The sequence below is a fragment of the Trichoplusia ni genome, chromosome 4, assembly GCF_003590095.1.
Source record: "Trichoplusia ni isolate ovarian cell line Hi5 chromosome 4, tn1, whole genome shotgun sequence".
NCBI lineage: Eukaryota > Metazoa > Arthropoda > Insecta > Lepidoptera > Noctuidae > Trichoplusia > Trichoplusia ni.
The window spans coordinates 17,605,301-17,614,864 of record NC_039481.1 but is presented as its reverse complement, the minus strand read 5'-3'; positions in this window follow the sequence as shown (position 1 = coordinate 17,614,864).

Here is a 9,564-nt window from a genome sequence, read left to right as displayed (position 1 = left end):
TGTGACGTTGAATGTATGGGGCTATAAATTTTAAACTTATTAGTAATAAATAATAATTACAGAAGCTTTTTAACCGGAAATGTAAAGTTTAATTAATGTTATTGGGTTTCAATTGCTATGTACTTGTAACTAAATAAGGAGAAAAAATTGTAACTACTTAATTTGAATTTTCGACGTAGTAATCTTTATCTAGACTTTTTTGTACTTGGATTTTTGTTTACAAGAAAAATGTTGTCTATTTTATATGATCTTTTCGCCTAAATCAATGTCCCAATCAAATAATTCGTAATCGAAAAACCGAAGAATAGCAAACCAATTTCAAGTATCATTTAAATTTTCTTATCACTTAAAGTATCTCATAACTTTATAAAATTACCAGCTGTTGCCCGCGACTTCGTCCGCGTGGTAAGAAGATATAAGTTATGATTTAGATCTACCCAGTTTTTTTTTCACATTTTTCCATTGTATCTTCGCTCCTATTAATCGCAGCGTGATGGTTTATAGCTTAAAGCCTTCCTCGATTAATGATCTATTGAATACAAAAATAATTTTTCAATTTGAACCAGTAGTACCTGAGATTAGCGCGTTCAAACAAACAAACTCTTCAGCTTTATATATTAGTATAGATGTATGTATAGTATATGCTTACAAATAATGTGACTAAATATGTCTAAAAGTATTATTGATATCGGTTTGGTAGTTCCTGAGATTACCACTAATAACCTTACAAATTTCAAAGATACGATTAACTAGTCGACTATCTAGCTAACTAACTATCTATCAATCTTGCTGGTTTTAAGGCTAGCTAGTCAAATCCGACATATCAAAAAATAGACACAAAAAGAAAAATAGTTGATTAAAGAATAAAGACGCTGTTTACTTACCCAATTCGTGGCAATTTCAAGAGGGTTGATGGCCGCCATGATGACCCCTATGACCATGAGAAGGATCCCATACGACAGCTTTATCACGGAATCTAAAAAGAAAAAAAGCATCTGATAATTATAAGGCTCTTTATTTTTTTGATACCGGACGATTTTTAAGAAGTTCGTGCTAGTTTTTTTTTAAATATTTTTGCCATGCATTGCCTTAAAAATTATATAAGATCATCTCTAAAGTATATAAAGCCTTTAACCTTCCTCAATAAATGGCTAATGGCAATTCTGAACCCAAAGTAAGTTGCTAAAGCACTTGTGTTATGGAATTCAGATACAACGAAGGTACCACAAACACCCAGACCCGAGACAATGTAGAAAATGTGAATTTTTACATTGACCCGACCGGGGATCGAACCTGGCACCTCAGAGGTGCGTACGCCACTCGACCACGGAGGTCGTCAATAGTAATACTTACTTCGTTTCTGTACAGTAAAGTTCTGTATCTTCATTATGGATATCCGTCCCTTGCTGGGGACGTGCTGCAGCGTGCCTACCACCATCTTTCACCTATCTGGAACAAATGGAAATAGTTTTCATATATCATCGTCAACATCACTCTACTCCCTAGGCTTTTCCCTACTATGTTGGGATCGGCTTCCAGTGAAGCTAAGTACCAGTGTTTTACAAGAAGTGATCCTGCCTATCTGACCAACTCAAGCATCGTGTTGCCCAGGTAATTGGGCAGGGCAGGCCATACACCTTATTCAGGCTGGTTCCCAGAGATTCTAGCTTCTGACTATCGGTAACGACTGTCAGAGATGTTTAAATAACAGGTGGGACTTCGATTGATCTCTTTGTTCTAAAATAGATTATTTTCAATAAAATATAAGTGCAACATAATTTGAACTTAATCATTGAATTTGTTACGCAATAATTATGATAAAGAAAAGTAGCTATTACTAGACATAATAAATGTATTATAATTTAGAAATACATAATAAATTACGATTATTTCCGTTATACATCCAATGAAGCACCTTGTAACCCTAGTTTTTCTAATAACAGAGATAACGGTAATTATCAAATTTTAACAGTATAAGTATTTTTTTAACAACTTTCGTTGAATAGATAATTAGTCGGGTGATCCCGATAAGTCCACGTGACAATAACGTTGTAACAAATCATTTAATAATGAAATTGTTTATACAAAAACAATTACCATTTTTCCCACGTTTTTATTATCGAAGTACTATCGACAACAGAAGTGCAAGAACACTGTCTGAATTACAAGAAATATAAATAGAAAATAAAAGTAGGTAATCTGTTTAAATGGGAACCTTGAAGTTCTGAATCCCGAAATTGTTAAGGTCTGGTGGACTATTATGGTAGTTTTTAAATATGAATTGTTGAGAGCCTATCGCAAAATCTTGTACTAATATAATAAAAATTGTGGACGCGCGCTGTGTTGCTTCCTAAACTGTTATTAAAGTAGTATTCTAATAATGTAATTAAATAAAATAAAAACATTTTAAGATGCAATTCTGTCATCGATGTTACAACAAAAATAGAATATTTACTTAAGTAATATTATGTGGCGGGAATTTCTACCGATAACAAAGACTGTTTAGTTGAAATTTTATAATATAAAAAGTTTTAGGTTAACATTATTTCATATAACGGTTCACTCAGATAATTTTATTAGTCATACGATCCCGATAAAGGCGTGAGTAAGCCGTTATTAAATTACTATTCATTATTCTGCCTTAAGAAACTTATCATTTAATAGATTCACACATTTATATTATTATGATAATTCAGTAAATCATTATATATTTGACTTTAGTACTTACTCAAAATTCTAGTGATAAGCGTTTAATAAAGAGGCTAGACCCATAGTGATTTTTCTAAATCAGTCAGTTTTCAAAATGAAAACTATCAAAAATGTATTATCAAATCTGAGATGGCTAATGTGCTCTCCAAATTTGTCTGTTTATTTTTCGGTTTGTTACATCAGACCTTCGAAACGGATGAACCGATTTTGTAATACTTTTTCAAGGAACGTGAAACAACTGTAATTTCGTCCCGTAGAAAAATCACCAAGGTTTTGTCAGTAGTTTTTATTTCAAGTCAGGTGGCATGTAATTGTTGTAAAAAATATTATTGTTAATTATTTAGTGAACAATCCAACACCTTTGCCATGTAATAGTCATTAAAAGGCATTTTCCATGAAACGACAGCCTTTCTGACCCTCACTGCTAACAAACCCACTCACTAAGTACAACGGTATACCACATCCTATACAAAGACTGGTTGACTAAATCGTCCATAAAAAGATATTTTCACGAATTACTTTAAAGGTCGAAATTCATAAGGAATCTACCTATAATTGATATATAATATAAATAGTATTAATATGTATATTTATGACTAAGGTAAGTACCTTAAATCAGTTGGGTTGTTGACTTTATAGGCATTGAATCAGGTTTTTAAACAAATGGACATATAAATTTACGAATAAAGAAACATTTGAACCCACCAAATATAATATGTAAGTTGTTATCAACGATTTAGTATGTTTTGTGCTTTATTTATTGTAATAAATACAAAATAGTAAGTAATAAATTACAACTGGTTTTGTAGGCTTTATCAAAATGAAATTTTTGTTAGGGTTCCGTATCCAAGAGGTAAAAATTGAACTCTAAACGTGTTTATCAGTCTACCTGTAAGTCTGTCACCGTGTTTCATGACCTGTTATAGCTTCAGAGTTCAAATTTTGATTACTACTCTCGCCAGTATAAAACAAAATAATGAAAAATTAAATTGAGGTTAGATTCAATTAGAATATTCTTTATTGTACACCATGGAATTACAGCAGTGATTCTTAATACATACAATGTTAGGGTACAATGGCGGTCTTATCGCTAAAAGCGATATCTTCCAGACAACCTTTGGATGGACAGGAAAGGAAGCTTTGGAGGTTAAGCAACACTTCGTAGTCACACATTTTATGGTTTTTCATTTTTCGTACAATTTTATTTGTACGAAACCTTAAATATCGCGAATCCCACTCACGCTTGACCGGATTTTAGTAACGTATTAAATAAATATCAATATACGGTTCTGTTTTTCGTTCATATTGAACTTTTCGTTCCGTTCTTATCAATATTTATAAAAATAAAATTGATTTGACTTTTGTTCCGGCTCATCGCCAAAACGGCTGAACTTTTTAGGATTTTTTTCTAGCAATGATAGAGTATTAATAGCAAATTTTATTCTTCCTCTAAATAGTCACAGAAAATTAGAAATATTATGTGCTGTACTTTATTAAAACGATGAAACATGTATTCAAGAAATGCCTCTTATTATTTAAATATCACATAACATAACTTGTGAAACAGTTAAGAAAACAGGAAAATAGTGGCAATATATCTAAGAATTGTAAACAATAAACTTTTTTTTGGTATAACCTTATAAAGGTGTATTATTTATTTATTTAACTAAAATCGAAAGGATGGGCATTAACACATCTCGTATGAGGAAAAACAAATATTTACAGTTTTTTAATGTTCAATTAGTACTAAGATACTAATTATATCGCCGGCCGATAATAACTGTTTTTAAACGTTTATATTTAGATAAATGCAATTGTTTTCTTTGGAAGTAAGGCAAAGGCTCACGGTCTTCTGTGGTCTACTGAGTATTAGGGAGCAATACACCGGAATCGAGAATAGCACGAGTCCTGTTTAGTAGCGGAAAACCAATTCTGTCATCATTAACTTAAATAGAAAACGTTTAAATATATGGAAATCACATTATGAGGACGAGGATGACGGATTGAGAAACTCTGCCTTTACGAAGTCAGTTATAAAACACAAGCTTCGGTACAAATCCCTTTTGTTTCGGACGGGAATTTTGAAACCTACAAACGCTCCTTCCTTTTGCCCTACGTGTACCGGGGCCGCGGTAACATTTCCAGAAAATCTGGGCCCCAATTCTGCTATTGACAACGGCCGATGAATTAATGAAATTTGGCTTAAAATTACAATTTTCGTATTCTCTTAAGAATTTTTATACACAATAATTGGAAATTCTGTACGGGACGGTACACTCAAGGTCAATACAATTAATTTCCAATTATTCTATTAGCAAAATGCTTAATAGAATAGGAATAATTTCAAATTTTATCCAACTGCCATTTATTCATCGGCCGTTGTATATAGCAGAATCGGGGCCCTGGCAGCCATGACCATTACTGCGCTCCGCAAGACTTGCTGACTACTCCTTGAGGCTCGCGTGGAACCCTACAGTCAATTAATTAGACAATATTCATCCATTTGTCAAAATGCAAAAACTAAATGACTCCAATTATATTTGAATTAAATTATCATTACTCACTTCGTATTTCACTTTTTGTTCAGTTTAAATAATTGATTCTTACAATGTTGCATTTGCAAAAACATTACTAATGTTATAATATAACATTGTTAATAAATTACTACTGAATAAGTGTTGTGAAGGTTTTAAATGATTAATTGAAATAGCATATTATTATATGCAGGATGTATAGATGATTGAAATTAAAACTTCTTGTTAATTATCAATGTGGGGGAAAATGTAGCTAATTAAGTTTTTCGCAGGACAGTTATTTGAAAATGACAGGTAATTATTTTTCATCCTTTTCCATAACTAGATGAATTTCAAATACACAGACTTTATGTTTCGTAGATGCGAAGTGAAAAAAGAAATAGGTACCTTCACACTAAATACTTCAAATAAAATTTACAGGCCCAAACGGAAGAAACTTTTTTGGTACCAAATGACAGTAATTAAACGAATCAACAAATTTGGTTCATCCAGTTCCCAAGTTCAGGCAAACAAACATAAAAGTACAGACGAATTGAGACCTTCATGCTTTTTCAACTCGGTTAAAAATTGGACATGTATGAGAAAACATTTTTTTACTACTTATTTACAACTTCTTGAGTCATCATCAAAAATTTATTTGGCTTGTAAATACAGCAGAAATAAATATTTAGGTAAATAATTAATGTACCCAGGGAGACTGAACGATGACCTCATTGCCATTTTTTTAATGCTAATTCGAAGTAATTTTAGTCCCAAAATTGGGAGAAGTGAGAGTGGGACTCACGTATTGTGGTACGTAGCCCCCGTACCATGATATAATTCTGAATGATACATTCATTCCGAATGAATGTATTGTATTTAATCGTGATAAAACAAACAGCATATTTATATTAGTATTTTTTTTTCTCCTTAACGAATTAAGTAAGCATACTCTACAAGATATTTATTCCTTTGTGCGGAATGTATGATTGTGAAGATTTACATAGTATATGTATTGTATTATGAATCACTGCTGCAATTCCATGGTGTACAATAAAAAATATTCTACTCTATTCTTTCTATATATTTTTTCAGTTACCCCTACTCCTGAAGACTTAAGAAACGAACAAACCGACAGACCAACTGATCTTGAAAGAGTATATCTCCATTTTCTTTTATAGTACGGAACAGAATCCTAAGAAAAATGACCTTAGAACCCAAATTAGATGTCATAACATAAAGCTTTTTATACATTAAAAAAGGTGTATTAACTAAGCTCTAACACATTAGTCTTCAGACAGCATAAAATACAGATTATGAATAAAGTTGACTGGTAATAAAACTTAGGATTTTTTATAACTGTAATATGCATTATCTATAATGATAATCATTTGCAATTTATAAAAAAACACTGATATATAAAGATCTGTCAGTGTGTTGTTATGTATCTAGCTGGTTTGGTTAGTTTGCCAAGGTAAGTGTTTAGTTGCACATTCGCCTGGGTTTTGGATAAGAAAACCTTTAATAGTCTACACGAAAGTTCTGAAAATAATAGATCATCTAATTTTCATCGGCTATTCAGAGTTTGTGTTTTATGGTAAACTTTGATTTTTTTTTAAATCTTGGTTTTCTTATAATTTTTTTAAAGACCAAAGAAAAATGGCTACTAAAAATAGTTACTAATGAATGTTGGAACCAACAGTTGCTTAGCCTCGATTTTTATTTTATTGACAGACGAACTGACAAAACGATGAACATACAGCGGAACCTTAGAGGGTTCCATTTTACCTCTTTAAGTACGAATCCCTAAAATTTTGAACGGAGTCAAGTGAAAGACCTTGTATAGCTAGTCTCGTAAAAAACAAAATTGACTAGTCAAACTATATTTCTTAATCATTTAATTAATTGCAAACTAGACGTTTAATATGAGTTGCAAAATTAAGATATTAACTGGATGTATTTACGATCTAGAATTATTAATAGAATATTTAATTACTTACTATGTTATAATAAGTGATTACATTCATTTTGATTGCCAAGTTTTTAACTGGTCTATTAACAACTGCGTTATTTATCAGACAGGTTTTTTTTTATTCTTGAAGTTCTAGATCAAATACCTATACAAAAATTGAATATACAAAATACACACAATTAGAGTACAGATTTTAAGACTTTATATTTTAAAATTTAGTTTTAATTTTAGCGTTCACGCCCTGAGAACTTTAATTTTATCGTCCTTTTTTAGGTTGGGAAACGATCAAATCACTCCCGTTTTGGGTCAAGTGGAAGCGGGTTAAAATCTGTCGCAAAAATATCATAGAACCCGAACGGATTGAGAGAAAAGACTCAAATGAAAGGGCGCTGGAAAAAAATATTTGTGTCTTAATCAAGAAAGTTTTTAGCTTCGTTTGAAGAGAAAATTTCTGGTGGGAAAACAGGACGTCGAAAACAGATTGCCAAGTGTGCCTTTCCAATTCGGCTAAAGATAAAATGTGGGTTATTGTCGGGAGTGTTTAAATTTTATAATACAATAGGACCTTTAGATTTAATATAATAAAATATTTTATGAAAAAGCATACACTTGATCAGACTGTATGACAGTTCCTTGTCATTACGATTATTATTTTCAATTATTTTGTCTCATTATATCTTTATTTTTTACCAAGTTTTTCTTTTAAAATTGGTCTCCGTGACATTGAATTGTTATTCTGTCAATCCTTCTACAAATTGACATGAGATTGAGATGTTTGCACGTCATTTTAATTAATGAATGTTTCTTATTTTTTGAAGGGATGGTGATAATCTGTAAATGTAACAAAATATATAAAAGATAATATGGTTCTGTCTGTGTGTGGAAATAAATGTTTTTTTTTTCAAAAATTACTAAGCTGATTTCCATAAATTTTGTCTAAAAATATGTATTTCACAAATCTAGTAAAATTTAAATAGTGCGCTGATGAAGGCTGATTAACTAGTTTTTAAATGAATATGAATTCGCATCACGAAATAATCAATATAAAAAAGTGTTCGAAATGAGTACATACCAAACTAATGACAAAAATAAATAATATACTACCTGAATGACGCATGCGCCGTGCGCCAATAACCGAAACTTAACCGTCCGGTCCAAAATACCTACTTACACAGTCACAAAAACTAAGATAATACTTTAACACAATTAATTCACAAACAACTTGAAGTAAATACATGTGTTTCATATTTATTTATTTCAAGTGAGCTAATAGTCACAAAAAAGTTAACGCCGCAGTTTTTAAAGAACTTGCACTTACTTGCTTGCAGGTGTATTGACAGAAGCGTGGTAATAAGCAGTGTAATTGAAGGGTAACAAAGGGTGAAAATAAACCTATTTACTGAGTCCGTCCATCACAAGGCTTTAACTCATGAACCACGAGGGATAAACAGTTAAAATTTTCAAAGATAATGTGCTTCCGTTGCCGCTATAATTACAAATTTTAATATTACAAAAATCAAATAAATTTAGTTGAGTCATAAATTTTTGTTACCCACAAATAAATTAATTTTAACGAGCCTTGCAAAGAAGAACTAGCCAGACATTGCAAACAAAAACGTAACTCAACTTTGTTTGAAAAGACATCGCATCATCATCGTACTACAAAAATGTTTACTTAATATGGGATTTTTAAGATGATTCATAACAGTCTTATAAACTTCACATTAACATATCTAAATATTTAGATAAAGTATGACATTTCCGATATTTTTCGCCAAATATGGAAACACCGACAATGGAGTTTCCTTATTAGTGATATCTATATTAGGAATGGGAATAATATAAGAGCGTTTATTTACTATATTTGTGACGTCACAACTCATCCTTCCGGTTGAAATTCTAGCAATTTGGATATTAACCTGAAAATAATAATCTTAGACTTCCATTTGAAATTTTAGAATGCTAGAAATATCAGACTAAGTGCGGATATGGGTACTCTGGTATTTAATGGTTCACTGCTATACTGGGGGTTGTGGGTTCGATTCGCACGAATGATTGTGCACGATCTTTTTTCTGCATCGGGGTGTAATCTATATATAATATTTATGTATTTATAAATGTATTTATTTGTTAATTATTTGTCTAGTACCTACTCATAATGCAACTTTTTGTGACTTTGAAACTAGATGGCGTTGTGTCAAAAGTTGTGGAATATTATTGACATATGAAGTAGGTACTTCATTTATGCCAAGACCCATGCAGTTATCTTTTATCTCGTCAAAAATTATTCTAAGAATGTACTACGACCTTTTAATTATACTCTTGCTGTTGTGGGAAAGTGTCTCTTTTCTACAATTGTTACTTAAAGTA